The sequence below is a fragment of the Bos mutus genome, chromosome 27, assembly GCF_027580195.1.
Source record: "Bos mutus isolate GX-2022 chromosome 27, NWIPB_WYAK_1.1, whole genome shotgun sequence".
NCBI classification, from domain to species: domain Eukaryota; kingdom Metazoa; phylum Chordata; class Mammalia; order Artiodactyla; family Bovidae; genus Bos; species Bos mutus.
This window is the reverse complement of record NC_091643.1, coordinates 29,507,549-29,534,278: the sequence shown is the minus strand read 5'-3', so window position 1 is coordinate 29,534,278 and position 26,730 is coordinate 29,507,549. Positions and strand designations below refer to the sequence as shown.

At 38.7% G+C, this 26,730-nt stretch overlaps 1 protein-coding gene across 16 annotated transcripts in view; it reads right to left on the bottom strand.

The window, feature by feature from the left end:
• Positions 1–26,417, bottom strand: part of SORBS2 (sorbin and SH3 domain containing 2) — a 212,644-nt gene extending 186,227 nt beyond the window's left edge. For 4 of the 16 annotated variants that reach the window (XM_070364415.1, XM_070364412.1, XM_070364416.1 and 1 more), the window contains exon 1: positions 25,852–26,410. The gene's annotated coding sequence lies outside the window, so the exon portion shown is untranslated. Of the gene's footprint in view, positions 1–25,851 lie in introns of all 16 variants that reach the window. The other 12 variants (XM_070364414.1, XM_070364406.1, XM_070364407.1 and 9 more) reach the window with 7 other exon arrangements.
• Between the last annotated feature and the right edge of the window lie 313 nt (positions 26,418–26,730).

Here is a 26,730-nt window from a genome sequence, read left to right as displayed (position 1 = left end):
GGGAGCTTTTAGATACTGGACATGTTAATATTTTCTGTGTTATCCGCCCTGCAATCCAGACCTTCCTACCTCTTCGAGTGGCCTGTTGGTGTGTCCCAGGTAGGTTACGGATGTTGCTGCAATATTGATCCCTTCAGTTGTCACCTCACTAGGTGACACCCAAGGCACCTGGAGCTTTGGGGCCAGTCACCTCTGGCTGTTAGCAACCTCATCTGTTTACCTCAGTGCCTACAGATACGCTCATTTGTCCATGTGCCAGATATAGACATGATTGGGTGGGAACGGTCTAACCAGCAAGGTCAGCCTCCTAAAAACAGCAACAATAGTCTTGTTAACAAAGGAAACACAAGAAATGAGATGGTATGGGAGAGGCATGTGTCAAGAAATGAGTAATGATAGCTCAGTTTTACCAAAAACAGGGGGGGAAATCATTGTTTAGACTCTGGGCTGAGCCAGGACTGGCCTGGTCTCCAGAGGAAAGTGCTGGACGGTCTGTCCTGTCTGTGGGTAGTGTGTGCTTAGGTAGAGGGGAGGGAAATGGACGTCTGAGCCAAAGTAAATGCATGCATTTTCACCTTCTCGTGAGTTTCCTCTTTTTCTCAGCCAGGGTTTCTTTAAGGGTCACTTTCGAATGAAGTTTCTCTCTGACACATTTCATTTTACAATCAAGTCACTCACTATATCCAGACTCATGGCTCGAAAAGAAATAAATACTGTAACACAGTCATGGCAGACGCACCTTCCTACCTATGGAGGATCCATCTTTGCTTTCAACGCTGCTACAAATTCCTGGTCACAGGTCTATTTAATAACTTATCTTCTGGGATTCCCTGGTGGTTTGTTCAGGCTGATAAGCTACAGGCAAGACGTCTCACGGGGGCGATGCTAACACAGAACCTCCTGAGGAGAGGGTATTCTACCCTTCGCCCCATCACCTGCCACTGCTCCTCTGAGCTGATGGAAATGCAGATGCCCTTCTGGGAAGCACCTGCTGAGGCAGCCTTGAACCCACCCCGGGCTCCTTGTTGTTTTGGGGAAACCAGCCCCTCACTTGGTTAATCTGATCACTGGAAACAAAGAGGCATACCGACACAATCATCCAAGAACGAGTTTCTCAGCTCAGGCTGGCTGAAAGATAGCCGGAGATTATTAGGCTGGCTATGAAGATATCATAATGAACCTAGAGCTTGTCATACAGAGTGCAGTTAACTCAGAAAGTGAAAACCAAATATCGTCTATTAACATGTGTATACGGAATCTAGGAAAATGGTACCGATGAACCTATGTGTAGGGCAGGAATAGAGACGCAGACGTGGAGAATGGTGGATGCAGAGGGGCAAGGAGAGGGTGGAATGAATTGAGAGAGTAGCATTGATACATATATACTACCATATGTAAGATATACAGCCAGTGGGAAGCTGCTGTTTAGCAAGGGGAGCTCAGCTGGGTGCTCCGTGATGAACTCTAGGGGTGGGATGGGGTCGGGTGGGAGGGAGGCCCCAGAGGCAGGGCATATATGTAGACATATAGCTGATGCGTGCTGCCGTGCAGCAGAAGCTAACAATATTGCACAGCGAGTATGTTCCAATAAAAAAATAATAAAGATAATCACGTACAAAATAGTTTCAGAAGTTCTGAAAGTACTTCTGGCATCAACAGTTAGCCCTCATCTCTTGTGAGTTGCTGTGTTCAGTCTCAAGCCCATTATCATTTTCTAATGGACTGAAAATTGCCGTGAAAAACAGAGTGGATATGTTTGAAGCCCAAGGAGCTGCAGCATTCGAACCTTTTCAGCTTTAAAGAAATATAATCGAGTAGTTGGCTCTTTTTTTTTTTCCCCCTAAAACTAACAATTAGTGATCAGTGATATCAAGAGGAATAAGAACATCATAATAGTCTGCAGGAAATAGAAAACAGGAACCCATTGTTTACCCTGTTCTCAGTGGACATTGCCAGAGCATTGTTCAGAAAACTTTGAGCAGGGTCACTGCAGTGTAGTTTACCAAGGTTTCAAAAGCTAAACTGAATGATGGAATTTGTCCTTGGTACAAAAAAAAAGTGATTTTGAGAAGATGGTGAGGGATGTATTTGAGTACTAAAAGATCTTAAAATTTTCTATTTAGGATTTCTTAAAATGGTAAATGCTCTCAGTCATAACTGAGGCAAAAGCATGTTGGATTAGGAAGCCAATAATTTTTTCAGTTTCAAATAAAACTAAAGATACACATACAATGTGGAAATTATTTTAAGCATTCTTATCTCATGGCTTCTGGTTGTACCATACATTGGAGAAATGAATATAAAGTATAATACATTCCATTTTGTAACCATCAGTCACATATAACCATTTTGTCTTTCTGTCTATATTGGTGAGGAGCTTGATGTTCGACAGGAAGGGTCTGGAGGCTGTCTGCCACCAGTGAATCTGACACCACTGCCTTCAAGTAGCATGGTTACCAAATCTCCTTGAGCTACAGTTCTTTCTTGTGTGAAGAAAGTAAGAATTATTGCAGCACTTAACGCATCTGATTGGTATGAAGATTGAATGAGTTAATATACGCAAAGGTCTTAAGACAATACCTTGCATACAGTAGGCATAAGTGTTGGTTGCTGCTCTTGATATGATCATTGTCTCAATAATGCATGACACACACACAGTTAAAAACACACGCTTTGAGGATAAATAGTCCTTAATTAACTTTCTGGTTCTGCCCCTTATTTGCTCCTTGGTTTGGGCATGATCTCTGAGTCTCAGTTCCCTCAGCTGACAAGTTGCTCAGTTGTATCTTACTCTTTGTGGCCTCATGGACTGTAGCCCACCAGGCTCCTCTACCCATGGAATTTTCCAGGCAAGAATTTTAGAGTGGGTTGCCATTTCCTTCTCCAGGGATCTTCCCGACTCAGTCGTGGAACCTACAGCTCTTACATCTCCTTCATTGGCAAGCAGATTCTTTACCTCTGGTGCCACCTGGGAAGCCCACTTAATTACCATAGAGCATTATTAAGGGGATAGAAGAAGATACTCGGAGAAGGCAATGGCACCCCACTCCAGTACTCTTGCCTAGAAAATCCCATGGGCCAAGGAGCCTGGTGGGCTGCAGTCCATGGGCTCCCTACGAGTCGGACACAACTGAACGACTTCACTTTCACTTTACACTTTCATGCATTGGAGGAGGAAATGGCAACCCACTCCAGTGTTCTTGCCTGGAGAATCCCAGGGCTGGGGGAGCCTGGTGGGCTGCTGTCTATGGGGTAGCACAGAGTCGGACACGACTGAAGCGACTTAGCAGCAGCAGCAGCAGCAGAAGATACTGCACAAAAAGCCATACCTGGCACAAAGTAATCATCAGTTATTTTAAAAGTCAGGTAGAAAAAAATTATTTGTCAATGTAGTAATTGATCTTTGCAAACGTGTTCTTTTAGTTTGTGAATGGGGGAAAATGAAATGGATAGGACACACTGAGATTCTGAGTTTAATTTCCTTATAATTCATTTCAGAGAGCTCACATTCAGACTTTTATGGGGCTTTAAAAATTTTTTAATTTTAAATAAGAATTCATGAAATTGTCAAACAGATGGATTAAGAAAATTCCCAATCTTTGCTAATGACTTTGATAATGACTTTCTCTATGATTGGTATTTTCCCCTTAAAGCAACAGCATTATCATCATCTTATTTGGTGAGTAACAGGTTGATGAGGAAATTTATTACCATTAAAAGGAATAAACCAGAAGAAGCAAAATTAAAAAAAAGTGGACTTTCTAAGTCCCTTTAAGAGTCTGTCATTCCCTTAGCAAGTGGGAGGAACAGAGTTATAATTCTATCCGTCTTTGCTAAAAACAAATGCACACTAATTATATCCATTGACTACAATTTTGATAAGTGATTAATTGAAGGATGCTGCTGCTGCTGCTGCTGCTAAGTTGCTTCAGTTGTGTCTGACTCTGTGTGACCCCATAGACGGCAGCCCACCAGGCTCCCCCAGCCCTGGGATTCTCCAGGCAAGAACACTGGTGTGGGTTGCCATTTCCTCCTCCAAAGCATGAAAGTGAAAAGTCAAAGTGAAGTCACTCAGTCGTGTCCAACTCTTAGCAACCCCATGGACTGCAGCCCACCAGGCTCCTTCGTCCATGGGATTTTCCAGGCAAGAGTACTGGAGTGGGGTGCCATTGCCTTCTCCATAATTGAAGTATAAGTACCCCTATTATAGCAATAAGTACATGGCTGGAAAAAAGATTCAAGGTTTGGAATCAGACTTAGCAAGCCCTGTCACTTTTAGCAAGTTACTTAGTCTGAGCCTTGATTTGCTTTATCTGTAAAACACAAACAATATTCCCTACCTTTTGGGGAGCCTTTTGAAAGGATGATGTGAGACTGTGGGAAAACCAGTTGGTCAAGCACCTGCTGTGGAAGAGTGTTTGATGTATTGTTGCTGCTGTTTGCTGTCATTTTTCTACTAGAGTGTAGGCTCCTTGAGGACTGGCCTCCCCTTTAGAAACACAAATATCAGGACCTCCCTGGCAATCCAGTGGTTAAGACCTTGCACTGCTAACGCAGGGGCCTTGGGTTTGATCCTTGGTCAGGATCTAAGATCTCACATGCCATGTGTGCCCTGCAGTGTGGCCAAAAGATTAAAAAAAAAATTTTTTTTTGAAGCCCCATAAGTATCGCCAGTTCCCAGCACAGTGTCTGGGCCCCAGAATCTTCTGCGTGAATATTTATCTAATGAAAGGGATACCCTGCATGGGGAACTGAAACAATGATGATAATTTCTGGCAAGCTTGACTTGCTTAAGTGAAAGAGGCACTGACCAACTGAACCACTGTTCTAGGGAATAGATTTAAGTAAAAAAGTAAATAGCTTTCCTGATGACTCGGTGGTAAAGAATTGTCTTGCCAAGCAGGGGACATGGGTTCAATCCCTGGGTCAGGAAGATCCCCTGGAGAAGGAAATGGCAATCCACTCCAGTATTCTTGCCTGGAAAATTCCATGAACAGAGGAACCTGGCGGGCTGCAGTCCAAAGACTAGGACACGACTTAGTGACTGAACAACAACAAAAAGAGTAATTGAAAGACAGCCTCTTCCTTACACATTTAGAAGGGAAAGGCAAGCTGTAAGGGACAGAGAAAGGTTGTTAACACGGATCCCTTTGCTAGCTGAGGGGATTATAAATAACGTTTTTAAGTGAAACTGTCTATGTATCATCTATATTTTCTTTCTTTATTAGTTCATGATTTCTGTGTGTTGTCTGATTTCTTCTTTGATTCATAGGAGTTTTTATATAAAACTCAGATCTCCTGATTTCTCTTTGATCCCCAACAGCATTGCTAAACAGCTATACTCCAATATAAAATTTAAAAGTAAAAAAAAAAAAAAAACACTGGGGTACAGAGGATCACTTTATAGAAAATCACTGAGGCCAGAGTCTGAGAAACCCTGTCCTTCTGAGGCTGAAAGGTCAAGCATCAACAGTAGATTCGAGACCCGAGTTGGGATGAGCAGCCCCCCTGGGTCCTGTCGGTCTGTACCATGAGCTCCAGGGCTCCTCCATCACTGACTGCTGCTTTCTTTTGCTGGGAGCCGCTTTGATCGAAACTTGGATTCAACTCCTCAGTGAACTAAATTAGAGTGAATGCTATCCACAGTAGTAGACTCATTAAAGTATCAAGTGATGGCTTCAACTTCAACCAAAAGAGGTTTTCAGAGAGATAAGAAAACAGACACAAACAGTAGAGAAGTAGAATTATTTGCAATAATTCTAATGAGAAGGGATTCAGTGGGGGAAAGAAGTTAATAGACCATTTCATAAAACAGAAGTAAAATTTAGAGCTTCAAAGTTCAATACTATGTCTATTTTAATTGAGGCATAGTCAGACACGCAAGTAGAATAAAGTGATATTGGAATCAATCATCAAAGGAGAAGAATACCATTTAAGATAATTAGAAAAATGACTCAAAAAATGAGATAATTCTCAACAAGTAATTATTTTTATGAACGCAGGGCTCACTTAGTAAAACTCTTCTAAAAAAACAGAACCCTGAGTTCATTTAATAGCATTACATTAGGGTGCAGTTATTTGCCCAGTTTTACAATTCTACTCTGTAATGAATCCTACCTGCAAAGACAGATAAAGAGGGCTAAAATCAGGTTGCCTTTAGATTTGCATATACAACGTTGAGTAAGAGAAGAAAGAATTGGGAAGGTCTTAACAAACGCTGCCTATCACCTGTGGCCAAACCAAACCTGGGCTATAAATTGCAATGGCTCTAACATTCTGTAACACGAACTCTGTTTTCTTGTTCCTGATTAAGATCTATCCACTTGGCCTCTTTTTAAAGACTTGTGCACATTTGAACACACCTTTGAGACTCCAAACTGGACTTCTGTACCACGTTCTATTTTGGGTAACCACAAAGGTGCTGGAAATTTCAAATAGTAATAAACACCACAACCTACAAACTGAAGAACGTGATCTGGTGAAAACCTGATCCCCTGGGCTGTGGACTCCAGTTATTCTTTGGAGTGTTTGACTTAGAGATTTAGACCAGGTTAGGTCATCTTTGCTGTGATGATTTTATTCTTCCAGCTAACGTATTATGGCTCTTTCATTCCCCCTATAACCACAATTCAGCTTAACGCTATTTTTAAAGCTTGCTTTTTTGTGCCCCGAGATGGATACTAGGTCCTTTCTCTGTTCATATGAAATGATGCTGTCCACTAACTGTCTCCATGGAGAACTCGTTCCTATTCATAGGCGGAGCTCATCTTATCTGGATTTTAATTGAACACAAGGTTATCAGAGCCTTCATGTTTCATGCATAACTTGTTCAGAATGTAGTCATAATAATTGATTTATCAAAATATAATTTATCAAATCAGTGATAAATTACATTTATAATTTATATATAATATAGTTACATAAGTTGATATATTTATAGAAGGAAACCTTTATGTGGTGCCTTCAGAATATATTAGTTTCTTATGACAGAATCATTCGAGACAGACATAACATTGAATTCATCTTGATTTTTAATGCAATATTTCATGCATCTCCTTCTTAAATAGTAAAGAATCTTGAACACATACAAGGTGAGGAATGGTTATGTAAGTTTGCTGCTATTCTTGCTTCTCAACTGTCTTCTCACTGTCTTAGTATATTTAGAAGTTTTGAGTTTGAAGTGTCTTCCTACACATGTAAATTCTTGCACAGTTTCCAAATCAAAGTGAGCAGTGCCTCAAGGGCTGTGTTTGCCATTTCTGTTTCAACGAAAAATGATATACGTACAGTCATGAAAAGGCTTATGAACGGTCCTTGCTAACTTCCAGGTTGATGAAACAGGGCTCTAGTTTCACACACTTCAGCAGGCAGGATATGCAGGGTATTGTTTCTTATACTTAGCTCCACTGTCTGCTTCAGTGGTTTTGTTAACTTTGTTCTCAGAGGCACTAGCATTGGGTTAAGATATAAAACACAAGAACAACGAAGTGAGTAAATCAGTCTATTAACACATACCGATTAGTGCCCACACTTGCACACAAAAACACACTTAAAACTGAAACGTTCCTGATTCTCACTTACATGATAATCTCTGTGGCTCTACAAGTAAAATAAGTGTATCTCTGTCATTTCATCTGTTGGATATGTACTAATGGTTTCCTCCAAATGGATAAGGGGTATACACTTTGGGAATTATTACAAGATACCTGAGTAGCTGCGTGACTCGAAAATTGGAATGATTTCCACCTTCAAAGAGTTAAGAAATATATGGACTCGTATTTCACTCCATTTATCTGGATAGCCAGTCACAGTCACAGATGGTCTCTTCACATAAAAGAAACTTTAACGTTTTTTAAAACTGAAGTATAGTTGATTTACAATATTGTATTTGTTTAGAGTATACAGCAAAGTGATTCAGTTATATGTATATATAATCTGTACATATTGTTGCTGTTTAGTTGCTAAATTGTGTCCAGCTTCTCCAGGCTCCTCGGTCCTTGGGATTGTCTGTATATATTAATATAGCTATACAGGGCTTCCCTGGTGTTTCAGTGGTAAGGAATCTGCCCGCAATGCAGGAGATGCAGGTTGAATCCCAGAGTAGGGAAGATCCCTTGGAGAATGAAATGGCAACCTGCTCCAGTATTCTTGTCTGAGAAATCCCATGGACAGAGGAGCCTGGTGGGCTACCGTCCATGGGTTTGCAAAAGAGTCGGAAACAACTTAGCAACTAAATAACAACAATATATATACCTGTGTATGTGTGTGTGTGTGTGTAAAATCTTTCTACCATAGGTTATTACAAGATTTAAATGTAGTTCCTGTGCTACACAGTAAATCCTGTTGTCTGTTTCGTATACGGTAATGTGTATCTGTTGATCACATACTCCTGATTTATCCTTCCCCACTCCTTTCACCTTTGGTAACCATAAGTTTGTTTTCTATGTCTGTATCTTGGTTTCTGTTTTGTAAACAAATTAATTTGTATTATTTTTTTAGATTCTACATGTAAGTGGTGTCATATAATATTTGTCTCTGTCTGACTTATTTCACTCAGTGTGATAACCTCTAGGTCCATCCATGTTATTGCAAATGGCTGAGTAGTAGTCCATACCACATCTTCTTTATCAGTTCATCTGCTGATGGACACTTAGTCAGCTTCTGTGTCTTGGCTGTTGTAATTTGTGTTGCTATGAACACTGGTGTGCGTGTATCTTTTACAATTAGAATTCTCGTCTTTTCCAGATATATGCCCAGGCGTGGGATTGCTGGATCATATGGTAGCTCTATTTTTAGCTTTTAAAGAAAACTCTATACTGAGAAGCTTTCACATTTTAATGTCATGAATGTTAACTTCCTTATTCTTATAATAGTCCTCTGGGTGGGTAGAAAGCATCTCTCATTTCACATATAATAACTCTAAAATTTATTTATTACTTAGCAACTGGCTTTATTAATTTAGGGCAGAATTCGAGATTCCCTGGTCACATTTTCCTGAAATGAATGACTTGTGTAACTCAGCACTGATTCTGTATCATTGAGACTGCTTTCCTCTTTCACATCCCATAAATGGAAAGAAGAGCTGATTTTGGTGTTTGGTTATAAATATTCCATATCCTCTGAAAAAGTTTGAACACTGAGTTGGAGACCATGAATGTGGGGAAAAGCAATAAAAGATGTCAGTGTGATTTAAAAGCATAGTAATATACTGTTTTTAATGATGCTTATTAAAATGGCATTTTTAATAAACAACTTTAAAGATTTTCCTAATTCTGAAAAGTATGCTTATTTTCAATGCAACTTAAAAATGACATCTATTTAAATTAGAATGAGTACAGTTTGCCAATGCACCATTTAATTACCACTCAATGGGATGCATACATTCACCATCTACATTACAAAAAAAAATTGGGAAATATATTTATGAATACAGTAATTGTTTAAGAGAATTTTCCACACTTCATATCACCATATGTTTTGTGTGTATAGGCTCACACATTCATGAATTAGGCCATTCAGCTTCATATACAAAGTATAAATAAACCTTAAGACTGTAAGCTCCACAGGGACAAGAACTTCTGCTTTGTTCACGTTAGTACAGTACTAATATAGTACTCACAGGAAAAAGCTTACTTGATCCTGGTGGAAAGTGAATGATGAATAATGCAAGAACCAAAGCAGTGAGACAGGCCATGTGATGTATATTGAACAACGAATGCTTTGGAAATGATCTTTTGAATTTGAAATGATCTTTTTTCCATCTTATTTTTCTTATTTTAAATGTTCTGAATCTATTTCACCTAGTGTGTTAGTGCTTACAGGTTAGAGTCTTAATGGCTATCTATGGTTCTAGTTCCTATCTTAAAAATGTGAAAGAGATAAGATTGTTTTCCCTCAAAGTATCCATACATGCTCTCAGAGCGGCCACTTCTCCTTTAGATCACAGTGCCCTGGTTAACAAAGGGAAATTGTTCCACGTGTACATAGCCACAAGACTCTTAATTCTTTTCGAACTCCAGTTGAACTGTATTTGATTCCAAAGTAGAACTAATCATTCTTAATCCGGAGGTAAAACCATCACCACCAGTAAACAGGCCCACTGACATTGAGCACAAAAAACTCAAGCTGTGATCAATTTCTAGCGGTACATCTTCCAAATAGTCTCCCAAATAAAGTGGAGGCAAATTGTGGCAATAAAAGGAAATTTATAAAATATGTATAACCAGTGATTCATTTTGTTTTTAATTTCTATTGCTTCACTTTGCAACATCAGGTTGAGATGTCTAAGCGCCTTTGGTGCCCCATAGATTTCCTTCGGCCCTCACCAATATGCATCTCCTTATTTTGAAATTTTCAAAACTCAAGGTTAATTTAGAAAATATAAACAAGCAAAAGAAGAAAAGAAAATTTCATCTGCAATCTCACCCCAGAGAGAGAATCCTTATTTGCCTTCTAGATTGATTCCCCCCACTCCTTAATTCTATTGTTTGTTGATTCCCGTCTTTGAGAATAAAGATACTTGGTATAGTCTGGTAAATAAATATTTCTATTGAGTCCACAAAGAAAAAATATAGAGAGGAGGATAACATGGGAATTATAATATTTTGGGGGGAGCTAGTCAGAAGTTTCCACAAAGAATCAATCTAGAAAAATGTTAGAGCACCGGTTTGGAATCTAGCCGGCCCAAGTTTGATTCCTCCCTTCCCCACAAGTGTGACCCTGTACAAGATGTTTAACTTCTCAGACCCTGTTTCCTCTTCCGTAAAATGAGAATAATACCCTCATCAGAGTGTTTTTGTGAATAGTCAGTGAGAGGTATTTGAAGAATTTGGCAAGCTGCCCAACACAGTATGCATTCAGTGAATGGTAGCTAACATTTATAAGAAAACTTACTGTTATTTGACATTCCTAACTAACAGTTGCAGGTCACCAAGCTCAGCACCACGTGACTTGAAGATTAATTTTAGATCAGCTCAAGAAAAACATAATTAAGCAGGTAAATCTATTGGCAAAAGACCCTATAACACATTCTGGAGCAAGTCCTTTGGGATTGTAGGGCTCATTAAAATTCTTCTCTATTAGCTCAGTTAATGGTGGGATGGCTATTTGGAATTGGGATCTTTAAAAATAATGATCTCCCCCATTCTATCCTAACACGGTGTTTTCACTTAATAATTCTGTGAAGTTTGCCTTGGCATGAAATAATTCGGTGATAACCAGAAGATAGAAAAGTATGTGGGTTAGATTATTCTAAAAGCTTCTTTGAGTTTTAAAGGTCAAGTTTAAGAACTATGTGATCACGGAAAGTCTGGTGGGTTTTATACTAAGATGCTTTACATTGTCTATTGTGGAAATTCATGCAGATACTTTTGCAGTAGATAGTTTTTGCCCTGGGCCCAATCCAGGTCTATCATGTCAAGACCTCTCTGCTAGGTCCCCTTTTCTCTTTCATCCCAGAAGACTTCTGATGGCAGAGTTGTCATTTATTGAGAGCCAGTTATGTGCTAGGCACTGTTGTGGGTACTTTTGCATGAATTATTTCATGTACTAGAACTAATGGGCCTATGACCCAGGCATAATATCCTCATTTACCTGGTTCCAGACCTGTGGTTGAAAGATGTTAAATCACACGCCTGCACTTACATCCCTTGAAGGCCACGCCCATGACTGGACCTTACTCTACCCTGCAGGCTCCTCCCTACCTGCCCCTGCTGCTGCTGCTAAGTCGCTTCAGTCCTGTCCGACCCTGTACGACCCCATAGACCCCATAGACAGCAGCCCACCAGGCTCCCCCGGCCCTGGGATCCTCCAGGCAAGAATACTGGAGTGGGTTGCCATTTCCTTCTCCAATACAGGAAAGTGGAAAGTGAAAGTGAAGTCGCTCAGTTGTGTCAGAGTCTTCATGACCCCATGGGCTGCAGCCCACCAGGCTCCTCCATCCATGGGATTTTCCAGGCAAGAGTCCTGGAGTCGGGTGCCATTACCTTCTCCGACATTATAACATGGGCAGATTTATTACTCATCTGATAATCTTCTTCATGTAATTTAACCAACCAAATAAACACAGTTTAGTATCTCTCTTTGGAATGTTTCAGGGGCCCTCTGAAGCACCCCAATATTAGCTAGAGGTCAAAAGAACTTCAGAAGAATTCTATTTAGGAAGTTTTATCGAAAAGATAGATTAAAAGGGTTTAGAACATTTGGTCAGATTTAGCCAATGTTGATGGGTGTATCATTTAGCTTGTTGATATGTCAGAATAGGGGTAAATACCAAGGCTCAAGGTCTAGTGAAAGTCAGCTCCGCCATCTTGGACCTAGTTGACTCTAACCAGTTTTCTTATGGCTGTGTCATTTCTAACAAAATCCATTTATCTAACTAATTGTAATCCAATTTTAGAAAATCCTGATCATGCATAACTCTTTTTAGTATTTTTTCATACCTTTTTCTTTTTTTTACTGAAAACACACTTCCTACTTTCCTTTAGCAACCTAGAACTAACTTTTATATTAGTATTTTATAGATTGGTGAGCATAAATACCAGTGATAATTTCTAAAACCCTTGCTTTCTTAGCACATTTTAGGATGGCACCAAACATTATTCATTTATAGTCCCAAATCTCTTTAGTTTCTCTGTAAAAAGGAAATTAGTGTTTAGTAGTAAATGTTTCAAAATCTTATTTTATTTGGAAATGACCTAACTATTCAATAGACTACCAACACTTAACACACTTACCTCTTTCTTTAAAAAAAACTGCAGGGACTTTGATGCAGAATGAAAGAAAATTTGTCTTTGACAAGGCTCATACAAAGGGAAAAGCAGTTATGGGCTATTGAAACTTACTTAATTCATACTGTTATTTACTGACCTTTAAAAATCAGCAACCAACAATAATGAGCGTAAAATTGTTTACTAAATACAATTAACTGGGACTTCAAACTGCAATTTGGATTTTTACAACAACCCCATGAATAAACGACATCAGACGGAAGGAGAATGGAGACAGATGGAGGAGGAGGAAGGGCAAAGCGGGATCAGGGTAGGGGATTTTGGGGGGCACACTCACATTCCTGAGTGTCTGGGGCCCTCTTGGCACCTGGTGCTATTCAGTGAGGCAGATCCCTATTCCATTTGTGATGAACTACAGGGAAAGTCTGAAACTGATCAGTATGTTGACACTGTTAGGGTCATTCACAGAAATCCATAAATACAAAAATCCAAATGCATCTTCAAGCATTGGCCTGGACATAGAACTGCAGGCACACAATCCACCCCAAACTCTCGAGTTATTTGGCTTATCTGAGAGAGTTCCAGATTATGCTTCCTTGACCCAGTTCCCCTTCCCGCATCCTCTGGGAAGGCTCAATCTTCTCACTTCCATGTTGGAATGCCCTCTTACCACAGGAAAGGAGGGGAGAGAGGATTTTCTAGAAGGTAGAAGAGAAATGAGGAGCTTTCAGATTCCTCCCACTTTGGGAACTTCAAGGGCCCCCTTGACATGATGCAGGGGTCCAGGTGATGATGTTCTGATGACCGAGGTCCTACCATGTGGAGTATGGGAAGGGTATGGCAGGACTCACGCATCCCAAGGGCCCCAGCCTGGGGAGAAGCTGATTTTCCTCCAACCAGGAAAAGTGGCTGCCAGTAGTGGTAGTCAAATTCATTACTCATCAAGTCCATTGAGTTTGATGCACAAAAGGTAAGCGTGTTCACATCTGATGAATAAAAATGCAAGTTGTGTGCAGGGTTGGCTTTATGGACCTGTGGTGCCTCGGAAGTAAAGAATCCACCTGCCAATGAAGGAGACGTGGGTTCAATCCCTGGTCCAGGAAGATCCCGTGGAGAAGGAAATGGCAACCCACTCCACTATTCTTGCCTGGGAAATCCCATGGACAAAGGAGTCTTGGCGGGCTACAGTCCATGGGGTCACAGTGAGTCAGACACAACTTACCAACTGAACAACAAACAACCACCTGAGCATTTATACCTGGTCCTGTGCTTAGAAAGGGCAGATGCTGGGTTTAATACTTTATGGTCTTCATCTTGAAATTATCAATAATTTTTGAATAAGGAGTCTCATCGTTTCATCTTGCATCAGGCTTTGCCTATTACATGGCAATTCCCATTTGTATGAAATTTCAACACAGATAATTAAAGTTTCCTGAAGTTTCTGAAACTCCAATCTTATGTCCCACATCCTTAAGAGATAACAGATCAAGGTCCGGGGCAGTGTTCTTCCTGTAATTTGCACCATCCTCTGTGAAATCCTTGAATTTAGTCTCACCACCTGCCCCCACCCTGGTTGTACTTTATACCGGAATAAAGGTTTTATAATGGAAATCTTATTACAGTATTTCACCTTCCTGTTTGAACTCTTCCAAAGCCTTCTCATCTACCTGAGCATGACACATGATGCCACCATCTGGCTCTGGTGTTCTTGTCCGTGTTACCCTCTCTCTGTCCATGTCAAGCACCCTGCATTCCAACCACACCCAATGACTTGACTTTCAGTCCTTAGAACACCTCCTTCTTGCTTCTGTGCTTCAGCACATGCTGTTTGTCAATCACAGAGCTCAGTGTGTTCCAAGACAAGGGCCCACTTACTCTTTATGCCCCATATGTTTCCTTGTTGATACCTCGGGAGCACCCCCCCCACAAGCACAGTAGATCCTGTGCATGCCCTACATTTCTATGAATGCCATACTACTCTGAGTGAGAATCACCTATTTTTAAGACTGTTGAGCAGTCCTTGTTTGAGATGCAGCCCAAACACTTAGAAGAGTTGATCTGAGTGTTCCCTCACCTCTATATTGGTATTTGTGATACTCTTTGGTCATCATTAGCATCCTTTCCCTGATCCCTGAAGACTGTGAACAGTTCTCAAGAACTGAGTCTGGCAAGTCACCACTGAACTTGCAGAGCCTGCACAGCACATGCCTCTCTACTTAACTCATTTATATATACATTATTGCTAATAATATTGGGTTGGCCAAAAAGTTCATTCAGATTTGTCTCTAAGATCGTACCGAAAACCTCAACAAACTTTTTGGCCAGTGAAATACTGCTAGCACTTCGTAAGCATCTTCTACATGCTGGGCCCCATTCTACACACTTAACCTTTATAATCCAGTTAAGCCTCAAAAACCCTTTGAGATAATTTATTTTTTTTAATCCTTATTTATTTTTCCCAGCAAAATTGAACTAGTAGTGCTCATAACTTCAATAGGAAAAATAACTTTTGCTCAATACCAAACTACACAAAGGCATGTCTTTTGAGGAAATACATAAATGCATGGTTATACTTCTCTTATAGTACTTATTACTCTTCATCTTCTAATTATAAAAATTAGTGTTCCTGTCTTATCTCTATTACTAAACTATAAGCTTTTTAAGTGTCTTTCTGTTTCATTTTCTTATCTTTTTATCCATGCCAAACACATTGTAGGTCCTTGAGGATGCAATAAATGACAAAAATGAATGATATGAAAATTCAAGAATGATTTTTAAATATACACTTAAAACTTTGGTAGCTGTATTTGAGTCTGGTCTCTCCTTACATTGTTCTCGGAACTTAGCATCTCTCTCATCCTCTATTTTCCCTATCAAAGCCTTCTTTTCAGTATCAGATAAAATCAGATGCCAACTAATTGATGTGAACATACCAGCAATTGAGACAACAATCTTCAGAAGTCTGGGAAGAAAAGGGAGTTAGAGACTCTTGTCAGTGTGTGGTCAAGGCCAGCTGCAGGAACAGGGGACTCTAGATATTCTAGTCCACTTAGTTATGGACTCACAGTTCTGATGTGTTTGCTGGGCAAATCTAGTTTGAGGATAGTCTTCAAATTGTCTGTCCCTGACATTATACTTGTCAGATGCAATTCTGATTTTATTTCCCTACAGAACGCACTGACCAACTATATAGTAATCCGACCTTTTGGGAAGTGATGTTTCTTAATGTTAGTCAACAACAAACTATTCTGTTTTGTTGGCCAGATAAAATACTGTCACTCTGTGAGATGCATTACATAAGAGTGTAATTCTTACGTACTGATTTCTCAAAAAATGCTTTACTTTTCTCATAACACAAAATAATATACAGGGAGCCCAACAACAGAATGTTGGTTCTGTATATGAACTGTGCAAGTGTTTCATTAAAGAAGACTGAGTAAGTTGTCATGGAAATTGTTCTAATTTGAGACTTACTGGATACATCAATATTTCATTTCTGTACCTGCCATATCTCCCTGAAATGTAAGACATGGAGCTTCATAGGAACTCAGATTTTGTTGTAAAAGGGAATAGCGTTGGTCTAGGTCTTTTTTCCAGTAGTCATGTACGGATGTGAGAGTTGGACTGTGAAGAAAGCTGAGCGCCGAAGAATTGATGCTTTTGAACTGTGCTGTTGGAGAATACTTCTGAGAGTCCTTTGGACTGCAAGGAGATCCAACCAGTCCATCCTAAAGGAGATCAGTCCTGGGTGTTCATTGGAAGGCCTGATGCTGAAGCTGAAACTCCAATACTTTGGCCACCTCATGCAAAGAGTTGACTCATTGGAAAAGACCCTGATGATGGGAAGGATTCGGGGCAGGAGGAGAAGGGGACGACAGAGGATGAGATGGCTGGATGGCATCACCGACTCGATGGACGTCAGTCTGAGTGAACTCCAGGAGTTGGTGATGGACAGGGAGGCCTGGCGTGCTTCAGTTCATGGGGTCGCAAAGTGTCGGACACGACTGAGCGACTGAACTGAACTGAGGTCTTTGTAATAGTTAGAAGAGGAAAAGAGCATAAACTGAACTGTATTTCAGTTTCTGTCATTAAAATTAGAACTTGAATTTTCAAAAGAAATGCTTTTCTTCTGGTTGGAAATCAGAACACGTGACTTTTTCTAATTTCTACTGAACTCCTAGCTCTTTTAGTTGAATGACCTCATCCGATAGCAAATGCCTTGGAGTACTAGGACCCTCCTGGGTCTTCGTTGTTAAGCTCCTGTCCTCTCCTCCCCGCTGGGCTTTCTTTGGACCATGGAAGTCAGCACTTCCTCTCACAGACTGGGTTATAAACAGAATGCAGAGGAGTCTGGGAGCAAGGCAGTTCGTGAATGGAACACTCCCCAGGAAGCTTAATTTTATGATTGTAATCTTTCAGTTCTTGACAGTTGCAAAGTTAAATGTTAGTGCCAGGAGGAGTGAACAAGAGTTTCAGGGGTATGCTTTCCCAGTTCTTCCCAAAGGAAGCAAAAGTTTAGGGTTCAAAATGATTATGATGTGTTAATACATCACATAATAATACATACATCAGGTGCAATTATTTTACCAGAGAACTGTCAATATGAGAGGACATTTGGGACTTTGGGTCAAAAGGAAGGTGGTTTTCAAATTAAATTAGATTATTCATGGCTTTTTCATTTACTTTTATTTATAAAATGAGAATGACGAAATGCCTCTCTGCTGCCAATAAATCTAAAAGTTAATTTAAAATGTATTAAAAGCATGTTGTTCACTTCAGAAGGAAGGTTTCTTAAATTCAAGAAAAAAGTCATATTAATTATATAAATCAGTTATGTTAGTCTTCTAAAATTAAATTTATGTTTGAAAGGAAGTCGAACTACATATAGTAGACTACATATAATATAAAAAGTCATGTTTCTAAGTAAAGTCAGTGTCAAAGAATTCAGAATATATTACCAGTCATCTGAAGTTCTGATCTAAGAAAAAACCCTTTTCCCAAAACAGATTTTCAACAAATGAATAACAGTTTTTCTGGTAAAGGAGATAACATGCTTTCCCACATTTTTATTGTTTCCTTGATTGTCAGAGATACAAACATATAGTTAACTTGTTCACGCGATTAAATTCTGGGGGAAAAGTCTAAAGTGGTTTAAGTGAGCAGGAACATTTTTGGTCGTGTCATGATTTCCTCTGTTGAGGAGGTCGCATGTATTAAGAAGACTGGCTCTGACATTTAACTTAGTATGCTTTAAATGAAAAGCATACTAACCAAAAACAAACAGTTAAATCATAGCAAAGAACAACAAACATTTAAAGATATGTAAACTGAATTCATTCTCATGACGGTTACATGGAATCACATACAGTTTTTATTACCTTGATTCCATCTGTTTTCCTTGGTGTCAATTTTATTTGTTGAAATTGATTTAGCAGACTACTTGGGCTAATCATCCAAACTCATCTACTCTAGGCCATTCCCATGACAAGTTGATGGAGGTAAAATGGACATAAAATGCCATCACTCCCTCATGGAATTCACTTTCATATGGAAAGATGAGACACATATAGGGAAAACTTCATTAAAATTAGATAAAAATAATATAATTTACAAACTGATATGAGAGCATCTTAGAAGGAGCAAGTAAATGTGCTATTCATTCAGTCCCTCTTTGGGGACTAATTTAAGATCCCATTATGGAAAATTCCAGTTAAAATACGCTTAAAAGCTTCATGAATTCTCAGATCCTTCATTAAAAGTTAATACATGTAAAGTTCTTAGGATAGTAGCTAGCACAGAGTAAACTCCACACACAGTAGCCAGATACAGTAGCAACCTAAATGTCCATCACAAGATGAATGGATAAAGATGTGGAATGTGTGTGTGTGTATCTATGTACATATATATGTACACATACACACACAGAGTAATATATGGAATATTACTCAGCCCTAAGAAAGAATGGAATGTTGCCATTTGTGACACCTATGAATGGACCTAGAAGGTCTAAGTGAAATAAATCAGACACAGAAAGACTAATAGTATATGACCTCACTTTTATGTGGAATCTAAAAGACAAAACAAGTGAGTAAACATAACAAAGCAGTAACAGACGTCATAGATACAGAGAGCCAACAGGTGGATGCCAGAGGGGAGGAAAAAAAACAAGTGAGGGAGACTAAGTGGTGCAAACTTGCAAAATAAATGAGTCACAGGTATGAAGCATACAGAGTGGGAAATACAGTCAGTAACTGTGTAAAATCTTTGTATGGTGACAACAACAGCAACAAAAAGCTGATATATGTAAAGCTCTTCAGATAACAGCAGCTGCTGCTGCTGCTGCTGCTAAGTTGCTTCAGTCGTGTCCGACTCTGTGCGACCCCATAGATGGCAGCCCACCAGGCTCCCCTGTCCCTGGGATTCTCCAGGCAAGAACATTGGAGTGGGCTGCCATTTCCTTCTCCAATGCAGGAAAGTGAAAAGGGAAAGTGAAGTCGCTCAGTCGCGTCCGACTCCTAGTGACCCCATGGACTGTAGCCCACCAGGCTCCTCCGTCCATGGGATTTTCAGATAGTAGCTAGCACAGAGTAAAGTCTATGTAATTTTTTATTAGTAGTAGTATCTTTTGGATTGAAAAAACTGAGCAATTTTTTCTGCAGTTTATTGAAATCTTGTTATTCAGTTTTCATTGTTTTCTTGAGTTTAATCAGAGCAATTTTCTTTGGCCATGGAAGGTCTCCCAGTTCCTATGGTTTTTAACTTGAAAAAAATCTCCCAGATGGATGCCTTTTTCTGTCTTGAATTCTTTGTTTAACTATATTCTAAAGCCTTAAAATAAACCTCTTAATTTTTGTAACTCTAGGTTTTAACATTTTTATCTTACGCTAAAAAGCACAAGATACTTTTACTCTTTAGTGTTGATCGTATTTTGATGAATGTGATGGTAACCAGAGATTTTAAGAAAGTTAAAAGAATGGAAATCAATTTTTCTTGGTGTCTGAATTATTCACTAAATGATGTGTGTCCTTTGAGTTTTATCTAAGCTTCTGGTTATATTTCTGCTTTATATCATTGTTAAAATATATGAGTCTTCTCATCAGAAAGACTATTTTATTTTTAAAAATAATAGCATTTAAAATTTTTTCCATCTTTTTTTTCTATCTCAAGTTTCATGATTTAAAAAAAAAAAAAAAGAAAATCTTGTCAGTGACCTTTTAATCTTTAAATTCAAGCAACATTTCTGATCAACATTTGCCATTAGTACAACATCAAGGGGAAAAGTGTGATCCATTCATTCAGTCCACAAATACTGACTGAATATTTAATAAATTGACTTGTCTGCTACATGCCTACAAGCTTCCAGCTGCCCTTGCAAAGCAAGCTGAGTTGTCCCTGGAACTTTAATTCTGCGCAAGCAATCTGTACCTTTTCCTGTTCTTGCTATAGTCAGCATCTCCCTTTACCTAAACTGGTTCAAGCCGGTGCTCGAGGTGTATCAGCCAACACAAGTCTATTCACTCTGTTCCAGAACAATTAAGTTATAAAATTTTTATCTTCACTACTAGTAATGCTATGCTATTGATATATACATCTCCACATCTGGATACGGAGAGGCAAGTTCTTTCCAAAGTTATTTACCCCCATGGGATATAATAGTATTTATTCTACTGCAATTATATACCTGACAGATTAAGTGTACTTGTTTCAGAAAGTGCTCAAACAGTTCACCAGATGACATGGTTAGCACAAGAACAGCTGAAACTGTTATCTAATCTCTTTCCCTTTGTTAACTGTAGCGCAGAAATTTGAAATCTTTTGATGTGTGAAGACATCTGGATAATCTGTGAAAAAGCTTGCTTGCAAACAACCAAGCGTTGCTTTCTTAAATTTTTTTGGTTAACGTGTAAAGAGTAGGAAAACCTTATTAAACATTAAGATCTGATCGCAAAAGAATCCAATGAGACAGAAGTAGCTGATGTGTCCACAGGTGGAGGATGAGTCCTCACATAGTCAAAAGCTTAAGCATGTTTCTTTCGATCCGCCACCTCCACGCAGGACTAAATGTTTCCGAAGAAGATAATTACCTCTGACTAGAAGTAGTGACAGCGACTTTATAGAAGCAGATAGAATGAACATTTATACTAATACATTTTCTGCAACATGGCCAGTGTTTCCTTAGATTGTCTCATTTGCATATATTTGTGTAGATATATTAAAAAAGTTTCCATTCTTTATACTATTCCCTGCCTGGACTCTTAGGGATTTTTGTAACAAGTGCTCTTGATTAGAAGCCTATTTTTGGTACAGTTTGTTTGGCTTCCTTTTGGCTGATCCTTAAAGCCACATTTGTCTCTAGAAGACACCAAATTCAGTAGATGGTCAGAAGGCTTGGAGCCTGAGAGGTTTATTCTGCCCCTCACGTTCAGCCATTCCTGAAAATTGATCAGGAAAAGAAATCAAAAAAGAACAAGTATTTCTAATTGGTTGGATTAACTTTCCTACTTAAAGCAGAGGATAAGATTCATTATAAGAAAGTCTTTTTGGTGTGTAATTTACACCAGCTGTTGAGAAGACATCTCAAAGGAAAGTTAGAAGAATTGAATGTCTAGGTTACTTAAAAAGTCAAGATTTTAAAAAGTAAGCAACAGTGCACATTAAAAACCCAAAATATAACTAAAACTTTCAAATAATGTTCTTATTAGAAAGAAAATTTTCTTAAATTCTAATGTGGATAGAAAAAATTAGGAAATATAGTGAGAGTATGGCTAGATTTTTTTTTGAGGTAGGAAATTTTTCTTTGAAAGTGAGACTTTTGCTTAGAGTTAGGAAAAGTGAAAGATTTCTGGATTTGGGCTCAAATAATGCTTTTCAAAGGTGCAAAATTAATCCTGGATCTATATCATATCAGATCTATATGGGGAAGAAGAAACCACTGTCTTTTTGACTAAATTCTTGGTTGACAAAACTTCTGTTTTGAAGAGTAGGGTAAAGTATAATACGGTTTCATACGGATATATCATGTTGCTGAAACTCCAAATAAAACCCTCTTTTTGATGATTCTCTGTCATATATCAAATAAGATCATCTTAAATGAGCTTAATTTGGAATAAGCGTTCTTATCCATCAATATTTAGAACTCAATTAATTATAGATGTGTTCCCTTATAGCTAAATGTATGTATGTCTTAACTTTCTCAGAAATATAGATAAAGACATCTTGAAAATCTCCATATAATTCTTTGCAGTAACAATTTAGAATTTAACAGACACCTATTATTAAATTATTTGAGGAACTTTTAGAAAATTATCTAATACAATTAAATATTACATTACTTCATTATAAAATGCAAGGAGTGCCCTCATTTCATTTGAATGTCAACATACTTATATGTCATACATACATATAATATGTTGACATTCAACTTAGTTACTTAAAAAAGAAAATCTTAAACATGATACAGAAATACTATGGAATCATGTTTCCTGAAATCTAACTACTATATACAATATAAAATAATTGATTAAGCATGGTTAGTCTTTAAGACAACTAGAACCAATTTCAACTTTAGCTATTATTTAATTAGCATGCTATACATTAATAACAGCTAGAAGATAGTAAAAATAAGCCTTTAAAGGACAGCAAGATACTTAAGAGTTACTATATATTTTATGTTGATTATAAAGTTCAATGCTGGAAAATAGTGTAAAAAATATGAAATATGAATTTAGGTGGTTTCCTAAATATTTGGCTTAGTAATTACAAACATTTGGATATTTTAAATTCCCTAATCTTTGCTACTTTATGTACAAGAATTCATATTATATTAATTCCAACTTTTTCTTTTTAGGTATCTTAGAGATGAGGGATTATATATTTATTCATTCTTAATGTAACTTTTGATGCATTCTTATTTTTATTACAACACTGTGATTAATTTTCCATAAGAGACCGTAAAAATTTAGGCTTTAAAAAATAATAATCAAGCCATCTAATATAGAAAAAAGAGTGGGACGTCTCTATAACCAAACGCATACCTGTACAAGAGTGTAACAGTTCTCTCCATCACCCAGGAACTCAAGTTATGGAAAATTATAATGTAACTAGTTATTACCTGTAACCTTTCAGGTTTGCATGGAAAATCAAAAGAAATTCTGCTATTGTAGGCATTAATCCTTTGGTTTCTTCCCAGTTCATGGCCTCTACTTTCCTCTGACTTTAGTATGGAAAACAATTCCATAACTAACACTTTTATCATCAACTACTAATCATCATCAATTCAACATTAATTTTAAGTGACCTGATTTTAGAGCATATTTCTTATAGGGATATTTATTGTGCTTATTTTCCCCTGCAAATTCTATAATAGCTACAAGTAGAAAAACAGTATCTTCTAGATATTAAAGCTTTTAAATTGGTTTTATTTAAAACTTACATATTGTAAAATTTTCCTTGAGAAAATTCTGATGTATTACAGGACATGTATTCCTTCTATTAAATTGTGATCTTGAAGCTACAATTTGAAATCAGGGAAATTAAAGGCTCATTGCTGTTTTTAGATGTTTTGAGTTTCTCTGATCAAATGTAGTATAGTCGATAATAGGACTTCCGTTTCGAGATCAAGCCCATATTTATGGTAACTAACAGGAAAACAGTGAAGTCGAGGTTATCAGTACAATGTCAGAATGCCAAGTTCTAGACACTCGACCAAGTAGGTTCAGAGGTCAGTGATACTCTGGAAGCCCTTGAGCAGAGACAAGTGTAACCGGGTGTAGTGGGCAGGACTACGGACATAAGATCGGATGGAGCTGAAGCAGAAGGTGAGGAAGTGTCAGGGGAGACATTCTAGCTGGATTTTGAAGGGTGCCTGGCAGGTGGCTGCCGCTGTGGGGGTGATTTAAAGAAAAAATCTATACAGAGGAGACAGGCTTTGCCAAAGTTTGGAATAGTGCATTTGGGGAATTACAAAGTATTTGCTATTGCTAGCAGGTGAGTTGGGAAGTAGCGGAAAACAGTAAAAGCTGCGGAGTCTTGAAAGATAGGGATTTGCATCTCTGTGCCTGTTTCTCAAAATTGTTGCGTTTGTAACTGTGCAGATGTGCTGTGCAGTAGCGGAACTAGACTGCTAATCTTTCAGAGCACATCACCTCACAGGTTATTAACATAGGGGAAGAAAGCACAGGGATAAAGTCTGTGCGTCCCTCTTCCCAGAGTCTGACTCCCGTCACATATGGTGCCACGCAAAGGCAACAGGAGACGACCTTCGGTACGTCACACCTGGTTCTTCTAAAGAATCCCCCAAGAAAATCTAATACAAGATCCTCTCTTGCTGCAGGGCTTTTCACTGTGTTACTTCTAAAAATTCCTTTTGCCATGCAAAGCTTCAACAGGAATTAAGTTGATGAAAGACTTTCCCCACCTTTCCTTTTGCTATAGTAGACTCACTTTCTTGGCTGATGTTATTTATAAAATTGGACTCAAAACTAAGTCTGTTAGTTCAACTTTGCTTTGAAAGTTAAACATAAGTGAAGTACAACGCTATCACCTCACTATTTTATCCTATACATTGTCTCACACACACAAACAAACAATATTCCTAGTTAGAGCTCTTATCATTAAATGTTTGGAGATGATTTTCTGGACTGAGATTGCTTATATCTTGAATTTTTTTTTTAATATTTCTGTATCTTGATTATTGGTGACATTTAAAAAAAAAGAACAAAAAGAACAGAAGTTTCTATTCTCCTTGTGCTCTATAACTCTCTTATCTGAGGGCATAATGACATTGCTCTATTTGTGAAACAGGTGATGTACACTCATACATAACTATGAAAATTATATTATCATACTTAAAAGGTTTATCCTATGTCATTCACATGTTGGGTAAAAGGATAGCAAATAAAGATATATTTCTTAGAAGTAGATCTCAGATCCTATTTATTTTACACTTCATGGTAGATTTCATCTTTAGCACTTACAGGTTTTTATTCAACATTTTCAACACAATATTTTTCCTTAAATATTTTTTATAGCATTGTAAATGATCTGACATTTTCCAATACACCAACAGAACTGATTTACCTAAAACTGAAATGTTGCTGAAATAGAACTTAATCATTATTTGATCATTTCCTTACCAGGAATTTCGATTTGACTGACCAATTTCAACCCACAGTAACAGCTTTGTTCCTAAGAGATTATACTCAGTAAGGAGCAATTCCTACTGCAATTCAAAATCTGTGCTATAATCATGTAGCAATGGATAGCAAACATCCACTGCAAATATTAGTACATCTGTCAGAGGAGTGTTGTGTTTTTGGTTTCACTCTCTCTCTCTCTGAAACCTATCTGCTTGTGAGAAAAGTTGTGCAATAAAAGAAGTTTTACTGTCACATAGTAATGCTGTGCTTGAACTCAATGCAGCGATTCACTTCCTTTCTTTGCCTGGATTCCAAGCTAAGGCGCACAATGAGGGTGTTGTGTTCTGGGCTAGCGTGGCATGCATGATACTCAGGGAGGACGTGTGAGTAGCTTCCAATACCTACACTATTTGCTTTACAACTACCCCCAACTAAATCAAACAGTTCACCAAGACTCTGCTCAGAGTAAGCAGGGGACACGATCCTCTGGCTGTTATGACCTACATAGGGAACAGACTTCCTTAATGTAAATATATATAGAGGTGTGTTAAGAGTTAAATACATCATTTCAGAGGCTTAAAAATAAATGCTTCACGGTTTTCCAGCCCTGATTTTCAATGTAATTGTCTTAATGTATGTCAAAGTGCAGGTTATAAAGCCTCCATTGTTTCTAAAGGAGAAAGGTTGTTGATTATGAAGGTTGTCCAAAAGGACAAGCCATCATGGTGTGTTAGAACAGCAAATTTTTATCTGAAACCCCAAGGCATTAGGCATTTTTTAAAAAATCGCTATGATTTCTAGAACCTGAACTTATACTAAAAAAATTCTGTCTCTGACACTATTTTATGTGTGTGTATGTGTGTGTATGTGTCTGTGTGTGTGTTGCCTTGGTAAAGCCAAAGAACCAACAATGAATGTAAACGTCTAGGTGAAGTTTTCCCAGAGTTATTGTTATGCTGTATTGGAGAAAGGACAAAAAGGCTTACCTCTGTCAGTCAAGTGGCTACACGGGGACCCTCCTTCTCAGCCTCGGCCTCAGTGTGCAGGCAGATGCTCTCTGAGCCAACAATCTGTTAACAGGAAGCAGGTAAACCCGAGCGCGTCCGCCCGCGTTACAGTCCAGTGCCCATCGGAGCACACACCTGCTTCTTCAGACCTGCCACTCATACGCAACAGCCACGCAGCGGACCGGTGTTTGCAGCCGGAAACACCTCCTGCGGGGTCAGTAGTTTTCAGGGTAAGCAGCTAGAGAGCTGCCGAGATAACACTGCAGGCCAGGCGAGCCTTCCCAAGACAAAAACCTTTCCTGCTGTGTGATAGCAGATAGGCAGTGTTATCTCCTTGCATTCCACGTTCTCAGATCAGCTACTAGGAAAAGCAGTCAACAGCTTGTCCAAACGGCAGCTGGCAGGCATGCCTGGCCGTGCTAATTGTATACTAACATGCCCACCGCTTCTCTCTTCCCTCAAATAGATTTTTTTTAAAATGCTCCTTCCAGGGTAAAGCTCAGCAGAATATGCCACCCTGTTTTCCATAAGTAAAATGGCTGGTCCTCCCAGCAACTGCTTGCAGACAGCTCATTGGGTTCCACTGGCTTTTCGTAGCCATAGCAACAACCAACAGACAGACTTAGCAAGCACGGCTGATCACGTGCGGCGCCCCGACACAGCTTGCTAATTTCTTTTCATCGAACTCATCATTTTGGGAGGAGGGTAGCTTCTGTGATCATTCTCAATATTTCACCCATGGTACAAGTGCTTTTGAGTTTTCAGCTTTCAGGAGGAACTTCTGTTATCGGAGTCATGTGAAATTGAGCCAGGAAAGCCCTTCTCAAAACATAGATTTGTGTCTATCCAGGTTAATAA